This window comes from Paroedura picta, chromosome 1 (assembly GCF_049243985.1).
Source record: "Paroedura picta isolate Pp20150507F chromosome 1, Ppicta_v3.0, whole genome shotgun sequence".
NCBI classification, from domain to species: domain Eukaryota; kingdom Metazoa; phylum Chordata; class Lepidosauria; order Squamata; family Gekkonidae; genus Paroedura; species Paroedura picta.
The window spans coordinates 188,314,041-188,336,702 of record NC_135369.1 but is presented as its reverse complement, the minus strand read 5'-3'; positions in this window follow the sequence as shown (position 1 = coordinate 188,336,702).

Here is a 22,662-nt window from a genome sequence, read left to right as displayed (position 1 = left end):
TCCCAACCATTTAAATTTTTCTCTTACAGGTCTAACACTTCCGTAAAACCAATACAACGCCCACCCGGAACAATATATAAAGCTAAAAGAACCGTTCACTGGGTACTTATTCGTACGAAAAACCCTATTGATTTACCTGTTTTTACAAGGAAGTAAATGTGAGAAAAATATTTCTACATCCCATGGCCTTTCCCAACCATTTAAATTTTTCTCTTACAGGTCTAACACTTCTGAAAATCCAATACAATGCTCACCCGGAAGAATATATAAAGATAAACGAACCGTTCACTGGGTACATATCCGTATGAAAATCCCTATTGATTTTCCTGTTTTTACAAGGAAGTAAAATGTGAAAAAAATATTTCTACATCCCATGGCCTTTCCCAACCATTTATATTTTTCTCTTACAGGTCTAACACTTCCGAAAAACCAATACAACGCCCACCCGGAACAATATATAAAGCTAAATGAACCGTTCACTGGGCACTTATCCGTACGAAAAACCCTATTGATTTACCTGTTTTTACAAGGAAATAAAATGTGAAAAAAATATTTCTACATCCCATGGCCTTTCCCAACCATTTAAATTTTTCTCTTACAGGTCTAACATTTCCGAAAAACCAATACAACGCCCACCCGGAACAATATATAAAGCTAAACGAACCGTTCACTGGGTACATATCCGTACGAAAATCCCTATTGATTTTCCTGTTTTTACAAGGAAGTAAAATGTGAAAAAAATATTTCTACATCCCATGGCCTTTCCCAACCATTTAAATTTTTCTCTTACAGGTCTAACACTTCCGAAAAACCAATACAACGCCCACCCGGAAGAATATATAAAGATAAACGAACCGTTCACTGGGTACTTATCCGTACGAAAATCCCTATCGATTTTCCTGTTTTTACAAGGAAGTAAAATGTGAAAAAAATATTTCTACATACCATGGCCTTTCCCAACCATTTAAATTTTTCTCTTACAGGTCTAACACTTCCGTAAAACCAATACAACGCCCACCCGGAACAATATATAAAGCTAAAAGAACCGTTCACTGGGTACTTATTCGTACGAAAAACCCTATTGATTTACCTGTTTTTACAAGGAAGTAAATGTGAGAAAAATATTTCTACATCCCATGGCCTTTCCCAACCATTTAAATTTTTCTCTTACAGGTCTAACACTTCCGAAAATCCAATACAATGCTCACCCGGAAGAATATATAAAGATAAACGAACCGTTCACTGGGTACATATCCGTATGAAAATCCCTATTGATTTTCCTGTTTTTACAAGGAAGTAAAATGTGAAAAAAATATTTCTACATCCCATGGCCTTTCCCAACCATTTATATTTTTCTCTTACAGGTCTAACACTTCCGAAAAACCAATACAACGCCCACCCGGAACAATATATAAAGCTAAACGAACCGTTCACTTGGCACTTATCCGTACGAAAATCCCTATTGATTTACCTGTTTTTACAAGGAAGTAAAATGTGAAAAAAATATTTCTACATACCATGGCCTTTCCCAACCATTTAAATTTTTCTCTTACAGGTCTAACACTTCCGAAAAACCAATACAACGCCCACCCCGAACAATATATAAAGCTAAAAGAACCGTTCACTGGGTACTTATCCGTACGAAAAACCCTATTGATTTACCTGTTTTTACAAGGAAGTAAATGTGAGAAAAATATTTCTACATCCCATGGCCTTTCCCAACCATTTAAATTTTTCTCTTACAGGTCTAACACTTCCGAAAATCCAATACAATGCTCACCCGGAAGAATATATAAAGATAAACGAACCGTTCACTGGGTACATATCCGTATGAAAATCCCTATTGATTTTCCTGTTTTTACAAGGAAGTAAAATGTGAAAAAAATATTTCTACATCCCATGGCCTTTCCCAACCATTTATATTTTTCTCTTACAGGTCTAACACTTCCGAAAAACCAATACAACGCCCACCCGGAACAATATATAAAGCTAAACGAACCGTTCACTTGGCACTTATCCGTACGAAAATCCCTATTGATTTACCTGTTTTTACAAGGAAATAAAATGTGAAAAAAATATTTCTACATCCCATGGCCTTTCCCAACCATTTAAATTTTTCTCTTACAGGTCTAACACTTCCGAAAAACCAATACAACGCCCACCCGGAACAATATATAAAGCTAAACGAGCCGTTCACTGGGCACTTATCCGTACGAAAAACCCTATTGATTTACCTGTATTTACAAGGAAATAAAATGTGAAAAAAACATTTCTACATCCCATGGCCTTTCCCAACCATTTAAATTATTCTCTTACAGGTCTAACACTTCCGAAAAACCAAAACAACGCCAACCCGGAACAATATATAAAGCTAAATGAACCGTTCACTGGGCACTTATCCGTACGAAAAACCCTATTGATTTACCTGTTTTTACAAGGAAATAAAATGTGAAAAAAATATTTCTACATCCCATGGCCTTTCCCAACCATTTAAATTTTTCTCTTACAGGTCTAACATTTCCGAAAAACCAATACAACGCCCACCCGGAACAATATATAAAGCTAAACGAACCGTTCACTGGGTACATATCCGTACGAAAATCCCTATTGATTTTCCTGTTTTTACAAGGAAGTAAAATGTGAAAAAAATATTTCTACATCCCATGGCCTTTCCCAACCATTTAAATTTTTCTCTTACAGGTCTAACACTTCCGAAAAACCAATACAACGCCCACCCGGAAGAATATATAAAGATAAACGAACCGTTCACTGGGTACTTATCCGTACGAAAATCCCTATCGATTTTCCTGTTTTTACAAGGAAGTAAAATGTGAAAAAAATATTTCTACATACCATGGCCTTTCCCAACCATTTAAATTTTTCTCTTACAGGTCTAACACTTCCGTAAAACCAATACAACGCCCACCCGGAACAATATATAAAGCTAAAAGAACCGTTCACTGGGTACTTATTCGTACGAAAAACCCTATTGATTTACCTGTTTTTACAAGGAAGTAAATGTGAGAAAAATATTTCTACATCCCATGGCCTTTCCCAACCATTTAAATTTTTCTCTTACAGGTCTAACACTTCCGAAAATCCAATACAATGCTCACCCGGAAGAATATATAAAGATAAACGAACCGTTCACTGGGTACATATCCGTATGAAAATCCCTATTGATTTTCCTGTTTTTACAAGGAAGTAAAATGTGAAAAAAATATTTCTACATCCCATGGCCTTTCCCAACCATTTATATTTTTCTCTTACAGGTCTAACACTTCCGAAAAACCAATACAACGCCCACCCGGAACAATATATAAAGCTAAACGAACCGTTCACTTGGCACTTATCCGTACGAAAATCCCTATTGATTTACCTGTTTTTACAAGGAAGTAAAATGTGAAAAAAATATTTCTACATACCATGGCCTTTCCCAACCATTTAAATTTTTCTCTTACAGGTCTAACACTTCCGAAAAACCAATACAACGCCCACCCCGAACAATATATAAAGCTAAAAGAACCGTTCACTGGGTACTTATCCGTACGAAAAACCCTATTGATTTACCTGTTTTTACAAGGAAGTAAATGTGAGAAAAATATTTCTACATCCCATGGCCTTTCCCAACGATTTAAATTTTTCTCTTACAGGTCTAACACTTCCGAAAATCCAATACAATGCTCACCCGGAAGAATATATAAAGATAAACGAACCGTTCACTGGGTACATATCCGTATGAAAATCCCTATTGATTTTCCTGTTTTTACAAGGAAGTAAAATGTGAAAAAAATATTTCTACATCCCATGGCCTTTCCCAACCATTTATATTTTTCTCTTACAGGTCTAACACTTCCGAAAAACCAATACAACGCCCACCCGGAACAATATATAAAGCTAAACGAACCGTTCACTTGGCACTTATCCGTACGAAAATCCCTATTGATTTACCTGTTTTTACAAGGAAATAAAATGTGAAAAAAATATTTCTACATCCCATGGCCTTTCCCAACCATTTAAATTTTTCTCTTACAGGTCTAACACTTCCGAAAAACCAATACAACGCCCACCCGGAACAATATATAAAGCTAAACGAGCCGTTCACTGGGCACTTATCCGTACGAAAAACCCTATTGATTTACCTGTATTTACAAGGAAATAAAATGTGAAAAAAACATTTCTACATCCCATGGCCTTTCCCAACCATTTAAATTATTCTCTTACAGGTCTAACACTTCCGAAAAACCAAAACAACGCCAACCCGGAACAATATATAAAGCTAAATGAACCGTTCACTGGGCACTTATCCGTACGAAAAACCCTATTGATTTACCTGTTTTTACAAGGAAATAAAATGTGAAAAAAATATTTCTACATCCCATGGCCTTTCCCAACCATTTAAATTTTTCTCTTACAGGTCTAACATTTCCGAAAAACCAATACAACGCCCACCCGGAACAATATATAAAGCTAAACGAACCGTTCACTGGGTACATATCCGTACGAAAATCCCTATTGATTTTCCTGTTTTTACAAGGAAGTAAAATGTGAAAAAAATATTTCTACATCCCATGGCCTTTCCCAACCATTTAAATTTTTCTCTTACAGGTCTAACACTTCCGAAAAACCAATACAACGCCCACCCGGAAGAATATATAAAGATAAACGAACCGTTCACTGGGTACTTATCCGTACGAAAATCCCTATCGATTTTCCTGTTTTTACAAGGAAGTAAAATGTGAAAAAAATATTTCTACATACCATGGCCTTTCCCAACCATTTAAATTTTTCTCTTACAGGTCTAACACTTCCGTAAAACCAATACAACGCCCACCCGGAACAATATATAAAGCTAAAAGAACCGTTCACTGGGTACTTATCCGTACGAAAAACCCTATTGATTTACCTGTTTTTACAAGGAAGTAAATGTGAGAAAAATATTTCTACATCCCATGGCCTTTCCCAACCATTTAAATTTTTCTCTTACAGGTCTAACACTTCCGAAAATCCAATACAATGCTCACCCGGAAGAATATATAAAGATAAACGAACCGTTCACTGGGTACATATCCGTATGAAAATCCCTATTGATTTTCCTGTTTTTACAAGGAAGTAAAATGTGAAAAAAATATTTCTACATCCCATGGCCTTTCCCAACCATTTATATTTTTCTCTTACAGGTCTAACACTTCCGAAAAACCAATACAACGCCCACCCGGAACAATATATAAAGCTAAAAGAACCGTTCACTGGGTACTTATCCGTACGAAAAACCCTATTGATTTACCTGTTTTTACAAGGAAGTAAATGTGAGAAAAATATTTCTACATCCCATGGCCTTTCCCAACCATTTAAATTTTTCTCTTACAGGTCTAACACTTCCGAAAATCCAATACAATGCTCACCCGGAAGAATATATAAAGATAAACGAACCGTTCACTGGGTACATATCCGTATGAAAATCCCTATTGATTTTCCTGTTTTTACAAGGAAGTAAAATGTGAAAAAAATATTTCTACATCCCATGGCCTTTCCCAACCATTTATATTTTTCTCTTACAGGTCTAACACTTCCGAAAAACCAATACAACGCCCACCCGGAACAATATATAAAGCTAAACGAACCGTTCACTTGGCACTTATCCGTACGAAAATCCCTATTGATTTACCTGTTTTTACAAGGAAATAAAATGTGAAAAAAATATTTCTACATCCCATGGCCTTTCCCAACCATTTAAATTTTTCTCTTACAGGTCTAACACTTCCGAAAAACCAATACAACGCCCACCCGGAACAATATATAAAGCTAAACGAGCCGTTCACTGGGCACTTATCCGTACGAAAAACCCTATTGATTTACCTGTATTTACAAGGAAATAAAATGTGAAAAAAACATTTCTACATCCCATGGCCTTTCCCAACCATTTAAATTATTCTCTTACAGGTCTAACACTTCCGAAAAACCAAAACAACGCCAACCCGGAACAATATATAAAGCTAAATGAACCGTTCACTGGGCACTTATCCGTACGAAAAACCCTATTGATTTACCTGTTTTTACAAGGAAATAAAATGTGAAAAAAATATTTCTACATCCCATGGCCTTTCCCAACCATTTAAATTTTTCTCTTACAGGTCTAACATTTCCGAAAAACCAATACAACGCCCACCCGGAACAATATATAAAGCTAAACGAACCGTTCACTGGGTACATATCCGTACGAAAATCCCTATTGATTTTCCTGTTTTTACAAGGAAGTAAAATGTGAAAAAAATATTTCTACATCCCATGGCCTTTCCCAACCATTTAAATTTTTCTCTTACAGGTCTAACACTTCCGAAAAACCAATACAACGCCCACCCGGAAGAATATATAAAGATAAACGAACCGTTCACTGGGTACTTATCCGTACGAAAATCCCTATCGATTTTCCTGTTTTTACAAGGAAGTAAAATGTGAAAAAAATATTTCTACATACCATGGCCTTTCCCAACCATTTAAATTTTTCTCTTACAGGTCTAACACTTCCGTAAAACCAATACAACGCCCACCCGGAACAATATATAAAGCTAAAAGAACCGTTCACTGGGTACTTATCCGTACGAAAAACCCTATTGATTTACCTGTTTTTACAAGGAAGTAAATGTGAGAAAAATATTTCTACATCCCATGGCCTTTCCCAACCATTTAAATTTTTCTCTTACAGGTCTAACACTTCCGAAAATCCAATACAATGCTCACCCGGAAGAATATATAAAGATAAACGAACCGTTCACTGGGTACATATCCGTATGAAAATCCCTATTGATTTTCCTGTTTTTACAAGGAAGTAAAATGTGAAAAAAATATTTCTACATCCCATGGCCTTTCCCAACCATTTATATTTTTCTCTTACAGGTCTAACACTTCCGAAAAACCAATACAACGCCCACCCGGAACAATATATAAAGCTAAACGAACCGTTCACCTTGGCACTTATCCGTACGAAAATCCCTATTGATTTACCTGTTTTTACAAGGCAATAAAATGTGAAAAAAATATTTCTACATCCCATGGCCTTTCCCAACCATTTAAATTTTTCTCTTACAGGTCTAACACTTCCGAAAAATCAATACAACGCCCACCCGGAACAATATATAAAGCTAAACGAGCCGTTCACTGGGCACTTATCCGTACGAAAAACCCTATTGATTTACCTGTATTTACAAGGAAATAAAATGTGAAAAAAACATTTCTACATCCCATGGCCTTTCCCAACCATTTAAATTAATCTCTTACAGGTCTAACACTTCCGAAAAACCAAAACAACGCCAACCCGGAACAATATATAAAGCTAAATGAACCGTTCACTGGGCACTTATCCGTACGAAAAACCCTATTGATTTACCTGTTTTTACAAGGAAATAAAATGTGAAAAAAATATTTCTACATCCCATGGCCTTTCCCAACCATTTAAATTTTTCTCTTACAGGTCTAACACTTCTGAAAAACCAATACAACGCCCACCAGGAACAATATATAAAGCTAAACGAACCGTTCACTGGGTACATATCCGTACGAAAATCCCTATTGATTTTCCTGTTTTTACAAGGAAGTAAAATGTGAAAAAAATATTTCTACATCCCATGGCCTTTCCCAACCATTTAAATTTTTCTCTTACAGGTCTAACACTTCCGAAAAACCAATACAACGCCCACCCGGAAGAATATATAAAGATAAACGAACCGTTCACTGGTACTTATCCGTACGAAAATCCCTATCGATTTTCCTGTTTTTACAAGGAAGTAAAATGTGAAAAAAATATTTCTACATCCCATGGCCTTTCCCAACCATTTAAATTTTTCTCTTACAGGTCTAACACTTCCGAAAAAACCAAAACAACGCCCACCCGGAACAATATATAAAGCTAAACGAACCGTTCACTGGGCACTTATCCGTACGAAAAACCCTATTGATTTACCTGTTTTTACAAGGAAATAAAATGTGAAAAAAATATTTCTACATCCCATGGCCTTTCCCAACCATTTAAATTTTTCTCTTACAGGTCTAACGCTTCCGAAAAACCAATACAACGCCCACCCGGAACAATATATAAAGCTAAACGAACCGTTCACTGGGTACATATCCGTACGAAAATCCCTATTGATTTTCCTGGTTTTATAAGGAAGTAAAATGTGAAAAAAATATTTCTACATCCCATGGCCTTTCCCAACCATTTAAATTTTTCTCTTACAGGTCTAACACTTCCGAAAAAACAATACAACGCCCACCCAAACAATATATAAAGTTATATGAACCATTCACTGGGCACTTATCCGTACGAAAAACCCTTTTGATTTACCTGTTTTTACAAGGAAGTAAATGTGAAAAAAATATTTCTACATCCCATGGCCTTTCCCAACCGTTTAAATTTTTCTCTTACAGGTCTAACACTTCTGAAAAACCAATACAACGCCCACCCGGAAGAATATATAAAGATAAACGAACCGTTCACTGGGTACTTATCCGTACGAAAATCCCTATCGATTTTCCTGTTTTTACAAGGAATTAAAATGTGAAAAAAATATTTCTACATCCCATGGCCTTTTCCAACCATTTAAATTTTTCTCTTACAGGTCTAACACTTCCGAAAAACCAAAACAACGCCCACCTAGAACAATATATAAAGCTAAACGAACCGTTCACTGGGCACTTATCCGTACGAAAAACCCTATTGATTTACCTGTTTTACAAGGAAGTAAAATGTGAAAAAAATATTTCTACATCCCATGGCTTTTCCCAACCATTTAAATTTTTCTCTTACAGGTCTAACACTTCCGAAAAACCAAAACAATGCCCACCCGGAACAATATATAAAGCTAAACGAACCGTTCACTTGGCACTTATCCGTACGAAAAACCCTATTGATTTACCTGTTTTACAAGGAAATAAAATGTGAAAAAAATATTTCTACATCCCATGGCCTTTCCCAACCATTTAAATTTTTCTCTTACAGGTCTAACACTTCCGAAAAACCAATACAACGCCCACCCGGAACAATATATAAAGCTAAACGAGCCGTTCACTGGGCACTTATCCGTACGAAAAACCCTATTGATTTACCTGTATTTACAAGGAAATAAAATGTGAAAAAAACATTTCTACATCCCATGGCCTTTCCCAACCATTTAAATTATTCTCTTACAGGTCTAACACTTCCGAAAAACCAAAACAACGCCAACCCGGAACAATATATAAAGCTAAATGAACCGTTCACTGGGCACTTATCCGTACGAAAAACCCTATTGATTTACCTGTTTTTACAAGGAAATAAAATGTGAAAAAAATATTTCTACATCCCATGGCCTTTCCCAACCATTTAAATTTTTCTCTTACAGGTCTAACACTTCCGAAAAACCAATACAACGCCCACCCGGAACAATATATAAAGCTAAACGAACCGTTCACTGGGTACATATCCGTACGAAAATCCCTATTGATTTTCCTGTTTTTACAAGGAAGTAAAATGTGAAAAAAATATTTCTACATCCCATGGCCTTTCCCAACCATTTAAATTTTTCTCTAACAGGTCTAACACTTCCGAAAAACCAATACAACGCCCACCCGGAAGAATATATAAAGATAAACGAACCGTTCACTGGGTACTTATCCGTACGAAAATCCCTATCGATTTTCCTGTTTTTACAAGGAAGTAAAATGTGAAAAAACTATTTCTACATCCCATGGCCTTTCCCAACCATTTAAATTTTCTCTTACAGGTCTAACACTTCCGAAAAACCAAAACAACGCCCACCCGGAACAATATATAAAGCTAAACGAACCGTTCACTGGGCACTTATCCGTACGAAAAACCCTATTGATTTACCTGTTTTTACAAGGAAATAAAACGTGAAAAAAATATTTCTACATCCCATGGCCTTTCCCAACCATTTAAATTTTTCTCTTACAGGTCTAACGCTTCCGAAAAACCAATACAACGCCCACCCGGAACAATATATAAAGCTAAACGAACCGTTCACTGGGTACATATCCGTACGAAAATCCCTATTGATTTTCCTGGTTTTATAAGGAAGTAAAATGTGAAAAAAATATTTCTACATCCCATGGCCTTTCCCAACCATTTAAATTTTTCTCTTACAGGTCTAACACTTCCGAAAAAACAATACAACGCCCACCCGGAACAATATATAAAGTTATATGAACCATTCACTGGGCACTTATCCGTACGAAAAACCCTATTGATTTACCTGTTTTTACAAGGAAGTAAATGTGAAAAAAATATTTCTACATCCCATGGCCTTTCCCAACCGTTTAAATTTTTCTCTTACAGGTCTAACACTTCCGAAAAACCAATACAACGCCCACCCGGAAGAATATATAAAGATAAACGAACCGTTCACTGGGTACTTATCCGTACGAAAATCCCTATCGATTTTTCTGTTTTTACAAGGAAGTAAAATGTGAAAAAAATATTTCTACATCCCATGGCCTTTTCCAACCATTTAAATTTTTCTCTTACAGGTCTAACACTTCCGAAAAACCAAAACAACGCCCACCTAGAACAATATATAAAGCTAAACGAACCGTTCACTGGGCACTTATCCGTACGAAAAACCCTATTGATTTACCTGTTTTACAAGGAAGTAAAATGTGAAAAAATATTTCTACATCCCATGGCTTTTCCCAACCATTTAAATTTTTCTCTTACAGGTCTAACACTTCCGAAAAACCAAAACAATGCCCACCCGGAACAATATATAAAGCTAAACGAACCGTTCACTGGGCACTTATCCGTACGAAAAACCCTATTGATTTACCTGTTTTACAAGGAAATAAAATGTGAAAAAAATATTTCTACATCCCATGGCCTTTCCCAACCATTTAAATTTTTCTCTTACAGGTCTAACACTTCCGAAAAACCAATACAACGCCCACCCGGAACAATATATAAAGCTAAACGAGCCGTTCACTGGGCACTTATCCGTACGAAAAACCCTATTGATTTACCTGTTTTTACAAGGAAATAAAATGTGAAAAAAATATTTCTACATCCCATGGCCTTTCCCAACCATTTAAATTTTTCTCTTACAGGTCTAACACTTCCGAAAAACCAATACAACGCCCACCCGGAACAATATATAAAGCTAAACGAACCGTTCACTGGGTACATATCCGTACGAAAATCCCTATTGATTTTCCTGTTTTTACAAGGAAGTAAAATGTGAAAAAAATATTTCTACATCCCATGGCCTTTCCCAACCATTTAAATTTTTCTCTTACAGGTCTAACACTTCCGAAAAACCAATACAACGCCCACCCGGAAGAATATATAAAGATAAACGAACCGTTCACTGGGTACTTATCCGTACGAAAATCCCTATCGATTTTCCTGTTTTTACAAGGAAGTAAAATGTGAAAAAAATATTTCTACATCCCATGGCCTTTCCCAACCATTTAAATTTTTCTCTTACAGGTCTAACACTTCCGAAAAACCAAAACAACGCCCACCCGGAACAATATATAAAGCTAAACGAACCGTTCACTGGGCACTTATCCGTACGAAAAACCCTATTGATTTACCTGTTTTACAAGGAAGTAAAATGTGAAAAAAATAATTCTACATCCCATGGCCTTTCCCAACCATTTAAATTTTTCTCTTACAGGTCTAACACTTCCGAAAAACCAAAACAACGCCCACCCGGAACAATATATAAAGCTAAACGAACCGTTCACTGGGCACTTATCCGTACGAAAAACCCTATTGATTTACCTGTTTTTACAAGGAAATAAAATGTGAAAAAAATATTTCTACATCCCATGGCCTTTCCCAACCATTTAAATTTTTCTCTTACAGGTCTAACACTTCCGAAAAACCAAAACAATGCCCACCCGGAACAATATATAAAGCTAAACAAACCGTTCACTGGGCACTTATCCGTACGAAAAACCCTATTGATTTACCTGTTTTACAAGGAAATAAAATGTGAAAAAAATATTTCTACATCCCATGGCCTTTCCCAACCATTTAAATTCTTCTCTTACAGGTCTAACACATCCGAAAAACCAATACAACGCCCACCCGGACAATATATAAAGCTAAACGAACCGTTCACTGGGTACATATCCGTACAAAAATCCCTATTGATTTTCCTGTTTTTACAAGGAAGTAAAATGTGAAAAAAATATTTCTACATCCCATGGCCTTTCCCAACCATTTAAATTTTTCTCTTACAGGTCTAACACTTCCGAAAAACCAATACAACGCCCACCCGGAACAATATATAAAGCTAAACGAACCGTTCACTGGGTACTTATCCGTACGAAAAACCCTATTGATTTACCTGTTTTTACAAGGAAGTAAATGTGAAAAAAATATTTCTACATCCCATGGCCTTTCCTAACCATTTAAATTTTTCTCTTACAGGTCTAACACTTCCGAAAATCCAATACAACGCCCACCCCGAACAATATATAAAGATAAACGAACCGTTCACTAGGTACTTATCCGTCCGAAAATCCCTATCGATTTTCCTGTTTTTACAAGGAAGTAAAATGTGAAAAAAATATTTCTACATCCCATGGCCTTTCCCAACCATTTAAATTTTTCTCTTACAGGTCTAACACTTCCGAAAATTCAATACAACGCCCACCCCGAACAATATATAAAGCTAAACGAACGGTTCACTGGGTACTTATCCGTACGAAAATCCCTATCGATTTTCCTGTTTTTACAAGGAAGTAAAATGTGAAAAAAATAATTCTACATCCCATGGCCTTTCCCAACCATTTAAATTTTTCTCTTACAGGTCTAACACTTCCGAAAAACCAAAACAACGCCCACCCGGAACAATATATAAAGCTAAACGAACCGTTCACTGGGCACTTATCCGTACGAAAAACCCTATTGATTTACCTGTTTTTACAAGGAAATAAAATGTAAAAAAAATATTTCTACATCCCATGGCCTTTCCCAACCGTTTAAATTTTTCTCTTACAGGTCTAACACTTCCGAAAAACCAAAACAATGCCCACCCGGAACAATATATAAAGCTAAACGAACCGTTCACTGGGCACTTATCCGTACGAAAAACCCTATCGATTTTCCTGTTTTTACAAGGAAGTAAAATGTGAAAAAAATATTTCTACATCCCATGGCCTTTTCCAACCATTTAAATTTTTCTCTTACAGGTCTAACACTTCCGAAAAACCAAAACAACGCCCACCCGGAACAATATGTAAAGCTAAACGAACCGTTCACTGGGCACTTATCCGTACGAAAAACCCTATTGATTTACCTGTTTTACAAGGAAGTAAAATGTGAAAAAAATAATTCTACATCCCATGGCCTTTCCCAACCATTTAAATTTTTCTCTTACAGGTCTAACACTTCCGAAAAACCAAAACAACGCCCACCCGGAACAATATATAAAGCTAAACGAACCGTTCACTGGGCACTTATCCGTACGAAAAACCCTATTGATTTACCTGTTTTTACAAGGAAATAAAATGTGAAAAAAATATTTCTACATCCCATGGCCTTTCCCAACCATTTAAATTTTTCTCTTACAGGTCTAACACTTCCGAAAAACCAAAACAATGCCCACCCGGAACAATATATAAAGCTAAACGAACCGTTCACTGGGCACTTATCCGTACGAAAAACCCTATTGATTTACCTGTTTTACAAGGAAATAAAATGTGAAAAAAATATTTCTACATCCCATGGCCTTTCCCAACCATTTAAATTCTTCTCTTACAGGTCTAACACATCCGAAAAACCAATAAAACGCCCACCCGGACAATATATAAAGCTAAACGAACATTTCACTGGGTACATATCCGTACGAAAATCCCTATTGATTTTCCTGTTTTTACAAGGAAGTAAAATGTGAAAAAAATATTTCTACATCCCATGGCCTTTCCCAACCATTTAAATTCTTCTCTTACAGGTCTAACACATCCGAAAAACCAATACAACGCCCACCCGGAATATATATAAAGCTAAACGAACCGTTCACTGGGTACATATCCGTACGAAAATCCCTATTGATTTTCCTGTTTTTACAAGGAAGTAAAATGTGAAAAAAATATTTCTACATCCCATGGCCTTTCCCAACTATTTAAATTTTTCTCTTACAGGTCTAACACTTCCGAAAAACCAATACAACGCCCACCCGGAACAATATATAAAGTTAAACGAACCGTTCACTGGGTACTTATCCGTACGAAAAACCCTATTGATTTACCTGTTTTTACAAGGAAGTAAATGTGAAAAAAATATTTCTACATCCCATGGCCTTTCCCAACCGTTTAAATTTTTCTCTTACAAGTCTAACACTTCCGAAAAACCAATACAACGCCCACCCGGAAGAATATATAAAGATAAACGAACCGTTCACTGGGTACTTATCCGTACGAAAAACCCTATCGATTTTCCTGTTTTTACAAGGAAGTAAAATGTGAAAAAAATATTTCTACATCCCATGGCCTTTTCCAACCATTTAAATTTTTCTCTTACAGGTCTAACACTTCCGAAAAACCAAAACAACGCCCACCCGGAACAATATGTAAAGCTAAACGAACCGTTCACTGGGCACTTATCCGTACGAAAAACCCTATTGATTTACCTGTTTTACAAGGAAGTAAAATGTGAAAAAAATAATTCTACATCCCATGGCCTTTCCCAACCATTTAAATTTTTCACTTACAGGTCTAACACTTCCGAAAAACCAAAACAACGCCCACCCGGAACAATATATAAAGCTAAACGAACCGTTCACTGGGCACTTATCCGTACGAAAAACCCTATTGATTTACCTGTTTTTACAAGGAAATAAAATGTGAAAAAAATATTTCTACATCCCATGGCCTTTCCCAACCATTTAAATTTTTCTCTTACAGGTCTAACACTTCCGAAAAACCAAAACAATGCCCACCCGGAACAATATATAAATCTAAACGAACCGTTCACTGGGCACTTATCCGTACGAAAAACCCTATTGATTTACCTGTTTTACAAGGAAATAAAATGTGAAAAAAATATTTCTACATCCCATGGCCTTTCCCAACCATTTAAATTCTTCTCTTACAGGTCTAACACATCCGAAAAACCAATACAACGCCCACCCGGACAATATATAAAGCTAAACGAACCGTTCACTGGGTACATATCCGTACGAAAATCCCTATTGATTTTCCTGTTTTTACAAGGAAGTAAAATGTGAAAAAAATATTTCTACATCCCATGGCCTTTCCCAACCATTTAAATTTTTCTCTTACAGGTCTAACACTTCCGAAAAACCAATACAACGCCCACCCGGAACAATATATAAAGCTAAACGAACCGTTCACTGGGTACTTATCCGTACGAAAAACCCTATTGATTTACCTGTTTTTACAAGGAAGTAAATGTGAAAAAAATATTTCTACATCCCATGGCCTTTCCTAACCATTTAAATTTTTCTCTTACAGGTCTAACACTTCCGAAAATCCAATACAACGCCCACCCCGAACAATATATAAAGATAAACGAACCGTTCACTAGGTACTTATCCGTCCGAAAATCCCTATCGATTTTCCTGTTTTTACAAGGAAGTAAAATGTGAAAAAAATATTTCTACATCCCATGGCCTTTCCCAACCATTTAAATTTTTCTCTTACAGGTCTAACACTTCCGAAAATTCAATACAACGCCCACCCCGAACAATATATAAAGCTAAACGAACAGTTCACTGGGTACTTATCCGTACGAAAATCCCTATCGATTTTCCTGTTTTTACAAGGAAGTAAAATGTGAAAAAAATAATTCTACATCCCATGGCCTTTCCCAACCATTTAAATTTTTCTCTTACAGGTCTAACACTTCTGAAAAACCAAAACAACGCCCACCCGGAACAATATATAAAGCTAAACGAACCGTTCACTGGGCACTTATCCGTACGAAAAACCCTATTGATTTACCTGTTTTTACAAGGAAATAAAATGTAAAAAAAATATTTCTACATCCCATGGCCTTTCCCAACCATTTAAATTTTTCTCTTACAGGTCTAACACTTCCGAAAAACCAAAACAATGCCCACCCGGAACAATATATAAAGCTAAACGAACCGTTCACTGGGCACTTATCCGTCCGAAAAACCCTATCGATTTTCCTGTTTTTACAAGGAAGTAAAATGTGAAAAAAATATTTCTACATCCCATGGCCTTTTCCAACCATTTAAATTTTTCTCTTACAGGTCTAACACTTCCGAAAAACCAAAACAACGCCCACCCGGAACAATATGTAAAGCTAAACGAACCGTTCACTGGGCACTTATCCGTACGAAAAACCCTATTGATTTACCTGTTTTACAAGGAAGTAAAATGTGAAAAAAATAATTCTACATCCCATGGCCTTTCCCAACCATTTAAATTTTTCTCTTACAGGTCTAACACTTCCGAAAAACCAAAACAACGCCCACCCGGAACAATATATAAAGCTAAACGAACCGTTCACTGGGCACTTATCCGTACGAAAAACCCTATTGATTTACCTGTTTTTACAAGGAAATAAAATGTGAAAAAAATATTTCTACATCCCATGGCCTTTCCCAACCATTTAAATTTTTCTCTTACAGGTCTAACACTTCCGAAAAACCAAAACAATGCCCACCCGGAACAATATATAAATCTAAACGAACCGTTCACTGGGCACTTATCCGTACGAAAAACCCTATTGATTTACCTGTTTTACAAGGAAATAAAATGTGAAAAAAATATTTCTACATCCCATGGCCTTTCCCAACCATTTAAATTCTTCTCTTACAGGTCTAACACATCCGAAAAACCAATACAACGCCCACCCGGACAATATATAAAGCTAAACGAACCGTTCACTGGGTACATATCCGTACGAAAATCCCTATTGATTTTCCTGTTTTTACAAGGAAGTAAAATGTGAAAAAAATATTTCTACATCCCATGGCCTTTCCCAACCATTTAAATTTTTCTCTTACAGGTCTAACACTTCCGAAAAACCAATACAACGCCCACCCGGAACAATATATAAAGCTAAACGAACCGTTCACTGGGTACTTATCCGTACGAAAAACCCTATTGATTTACCTGTTTTTACAAGGAAGTAAATGTGAAAAAAATATTTCTACATCCCATGGCCTTTCCTAACCATTTAAATTTTTCTCTTACAGGTCTAACACTTCCGAAAATCCAATACAACGCCCACCCCGAACAATATATAAAGATAAACGAACCGTTCACTAGGTACTTATCCGTCCGAAAATCCCTATCGATTTTCCTGTTTTTACAAGGAAGTAAAATGTGAAAAAAATATTTCTACATCCCATGGCCTTTCCCAACCATTTAAATTTTTCTCTTACAGGTCTAACACTTCCGAAAATTCAATACAACGCCCACCCCGAACAATATATAAAGCTAAACGAACGGTTCACTGGGTACTTATCCGTACGAAAATCCCTATCGATTTTCCTGTTTTTACAAGGAAGTAAAATGTGAAAAAAATAATTCTACATCCCATGGCCTTTCCCAACCATTTAAATTTTTCTCTTACAGGTCTAACACTTCTGAAAAACCAAAACAACGCCCACCCGGAACAATATATAAAGCTAAACGAACCGTTCACTGGGCACTTATCCGTACGAAAAACCCTATTGATTTACCTGTTTTTACAAGGAAATAAAATGTAAAAAAAATATTTCTACATCCCATGGCCTTTCCCAACCATTTAAATTTTTCTCTTACAGGTCTAACACTTCCGAAAAACCAAAACAATGCCCACCCGGAACAATATATAAAGCTAAACGAACCGTTCACTGGGCACTTATCCGTCCGAAAAACCCTATCGATTTTCCTGTTTTTACAAGGAAGTAAAATGTGAAAAAAATATTTCTACATCCCATGGCCTTTTCCAACCATTTAAATTTTTCTCTTACAGGTCTAACACTTCCGAAAAACCAAAACAACGCCCACCCGGAACAATATGTAAAGCTAAACGAACCGTTCACTGGGCACTTATCCGTACGAAAAACCCTATTGATTTACCTGTTTTACAAGGAAGTAAAATGTGAAAAAAATAATTCTACATCCCATGGCCTTTCCCAACCATTTAAATTTTTCTCTTACAGGTCTAACACTTCCGAAAAACCAAAACAACGCCCACCCGGAACAATATATAAAGCTAAACGAACCGTTCACTGGGCACTTATCCGTACGAAAAACCCTATTGATTTACCTGTTTTTACAAGGAAATAAAATGTGAAAAAAATATTTCTACATCCCATGGCCTTTCCCAACCATTTAAATTTTTCTCTTACAGGTCTAACACTTCCGAAAAACCAAAACAATGCCCACCCGGAACAATATATAAATCTAAACGAACCGTTCACTGGGCACTTATCCGTACGAAAAACCCTATTGATTTACCTGTTTTACAAGGAAATAAAATGTGAAAAAAATATTTCTACATCCCATGGCCTTTCCCAACCATTTAAATTCTTCTCTTACAGGTCTAACACATCCGAAAAACCAATACAACGCCCACCCGGACAATATATAAAGCTAAACGAACCGTTCACTGGGTACATATCCGTACGAAAATCCCTATTGATTTTCCTGTTTTTACAAGGAAGTAAAATGTGAAAAAAATATTTCTACATCCCATGGCCTTTCCCAACCATTTAAATTTTTCTCTTACAGGTCTAACACTTCCGAAAAACCAATACAACGCCCACCCGGAACAATATATAAAGCTAAACGAACCGTTCACTGGGTACTTATCCGTACGAAAAACCCTATTGATTTACCTGTTTTTACAAGGAAGTAAATGTGAAAAAGATATTTCTACATCCCATGGCCTTTCCCAACCATTTAAATTTTTCTCTTACAGGTCTAACACTTCCGAAAATCCAATACAACGCCCACCCCGAACAATATATAAAGCTAAACGAACGGTTCACTGGGTACTTATCCGTACGAAAATCCCTATCGATTTTCCTGTTTTTACAAGGAAGTAAAATGTGAAAAAAATAATTCTACATCCCATGGCCTTTCCCAACCATTTAAATTTTTCTCTTACAGGTCTAACACTTCCGAAAAACCAAAACAACGCCCACCCGGAACAATATATAAAGCTAAACGAACCGTTCACTGGGCACTTATCCGTACGAAAAACCCTATTGATTTACCTGTTTTTACAAGGAAATAAAATGTAAAAAAAATATTTCTACATCCCATGGCCTTTCCCAACCATTTAAATTTTTCTCTTACAGGTCTAACACTTCCGAAAAACCAAAACAATGCCCACCCGGAACAATATATAAAGCTAAACGAACCGTTCACTGGGCACTTATCCGTCCGAAAAACCCTATTGATTTACCTGTTTTACAAGGAAATAAAATGTGAAAAAAATATTTCTACATCCCATGGCCTTTCCCAACCATTTAAATTCTTCTCTTACAGGTCTAACACATCCGAAAAACCAATACAACGCCCACCCGGAACAATATATAAAGCTAAACGAACCGTTCACTGGGTACATATCCGTACGAAAATCCCTATTGATTTTCCTGTTTTTACAAGGAAGTAAAATGTGAAAAAATATTTCTACATCCCATGGCCTTTCCCAACCATTTAAATTTTTCTCTTACAGGTCTAACACTTCCGAAAAAACAATACAACGCCCACCCGGAACAATATATAAAGCTATATGAACCGTTCACTGGGCACTTATCCGTACGAAAAACCCTATTGATTTACCTGTTTTTACAAGGAAATAAAATGTGAAAAAAATATTTCTACATCCCATGGCCTTTCCCAACCATTTAAATTTTTCTCTTACAGGTCTAACGCTTCCGAAAAACCAATACAACGCCCACCCGGAACAATATATAAAGCTAAATGAACCGTTCCCTGGGTACATATCCGTACGAAAATCCCTATTGATTTTCCTGTTTTTACAAGGAAGTAAAATGTGAAAAAATATTTCTACATCCCATGGCCTTTCCCAACCATTTAAATTTTTCTCTTACAGGTCTAACGCTTCCGAAAAACCAATACAACGCCCACCCGGAACAATATATAAAGCTAAATGAACCGTTCCCTGGGTACATATCCGTACGAAAATCCCTATTGATTTTCCTATTTTTACAAGGAAGTAAAATGTGGAAAAAATAATTCTACATCCCATGGCCTTTCCCAACCATTTAAATTTTTCTCTTACAGGTCTAACACTTCCAAAAAACCAATACAACGCCCACCCGGAACAATATATAAAGCTAAACGAACCGTTCACTGGGTACTTATCCGTACGAAAATCCCTATTGATTTTCCTGTTTTTACAAGGAAGTAAAATGTGAAAAAATATTTCTACATCCCATGGCCTTTCCCAACCATTTAAATTTTTCTCTTACAGGTCTAACGCTTCCGAAAAACCAATACAACGCCCACCCGGAACAATATATAAAGCTAAATGAACCGTTCCCTGGGTACATATCCGTACGAAAATCCCTATTGATTTTCCTATTTTTACAAGGAAGTAAAATGTGGAAAAAATAATTCTACATCCCATGGCCTTTCCCAACCATTTAAATTTTTCTCTTACAGGTCTAACACTTCCAAAAAACCAATACAACGCCCACCCGGAACAATATATAAAGCTAAACGAACCGTTCACTGGGTACTTATCCGTACGAAAATCCCTATTGATTTACCTGTTTTTAAAAGGAAATAAAATGTGAAAAAAATATTTCTACATCCCATGGCCTTTCCCAACCATTTAAATTTTTCTCTTACAGGTCTAACACTTCCGAAAAACCAAAACAACGCCCACCCGGAACAATATATAAAGCTAAACGAACCGTTCACTGGGCACTTATCCGTACGAAAAACCCTATTGATTTACCTGTTTTTACAAGGAAATAAAATGTAAAAAAAATATTTCTACATCCCATGGCCTTTCCCAACCATTTAAATTTTTCTCTTACAGGTCTAACACTTCCGAAAAACCAAAACAATGCCCACCCGGAACAATATATAAAGCTAAACGAACCGTTCACTGGGCACTTATCCGTCCGAAAAACCCTATTGATTTACCTGTTTTACAAGGAAATAAAATGAAAAAAAAATATTTCTACATCCCATGGCCTTTCCCAACCATTTAAATTCTTCTCTTACAGGTCTAACACATGCGAAAAAACAATACAACGCGCACCCGGAACAATATATAAAGCTAAACGAACCGTTCACTGGGTACATATCCGTACGAAAATCCCTATTGATTTTCCTGTTTTTACAAGGAAGTAAAATGTGAAAAAATATTTCTACATCCCATGGCCTTTCCCAACCATTTAAATTTTTCTCTTACAGGTCTAACACTTCCGAAAAAACAATACAACGCCCACCCGGAACAATATATAAAGCTATATGAACCGTTCACTGGGCACTTATCCGTACGAAAAACCCTATTGATTTACCTGTTTTTACAAGGAAATAAAATGTGAAAAAAATATTTCTACATCCCATGGCCTTTCCCAACCATTTAAATTTTTCTCTTACAGGTCTAACGCTTCCGAAAAACCAATACAACGCCCACCCGGAACAATATATAAAGCTAAATGAACCGTTCCCTGGGTACATATCCGTACGAAAATCCCTATTGATTTTCCTGTTTTTACAAGGAAGTAAAATGTGAAAAAATATTTCTACATCCCATGGCCTTTCCCAACCATTTAAATTTTTCTCTTACAGGTCTAACACTTCCGAAAAAACAATACAACGCCCACCCGGAACAATATATAAAGCTATATGAACCGTTCACTGGGCACTTATCCGTACGAAAAACCCTATTAATTTACCTGTTTTTACAAGGAAATAAAATGTGAAAAAAATATTTCTACATCCCATGGCCTTTCCCAACCATTTAAATTTTTCTCTTACAGGTCTAACGCTTCCGAAAAACCAATACAACGCCCACCCGGAACAATATATAAAGCTAAATGAACCGTTCCCTGGGTACATATCCGTACGAAAATCCCTATTGATTTTCCTATTTTTACAAGGAAGTAAAATGTGGAAAAAATAATTCTACATCCCATGGCCTTTCCCAACCATTTAAATTTTTCTCTTACAGGTCTAACACTTCCAAAAAACCAATACAACGCCCACCCGGAACAATATATAAAGCTAAACGAACCGTTCACTGGGTACTTATCCGTACGAAAATCCCTATTGATTTACCTGTTTTTAAAAGGAAATAAAATGTGAAAAAAATATTTCTACATCCCATGGCCTTTCCCAACCATTTAAATTTTTTTCTTACAGGTCTAACACTTCCGAAAAACCAATACAACGCCCACCCGGAACAATATATAAAGCTAAACAAACGGTTCACTGGGTACTTATCCGTACGAAAAACCCTATTGATTTACCTGTTTTTACAAGGAAGTAAATGTGAAAAAAATATTTCTACATCCCATGGCTTTCCCAACCGTTTAAATTTTTCTCTTACAGGTCTAACACTTCCGAAAAACCAATACAACGCCCACCCGGAAGAATATATTAAGATCAACGAACCGTTCACTGGGTACTTATCCGTACGAAAATCCCTATCGATTTTCCTGTTTTTACAAGGAAGTAAAATGTGAAAAAAAT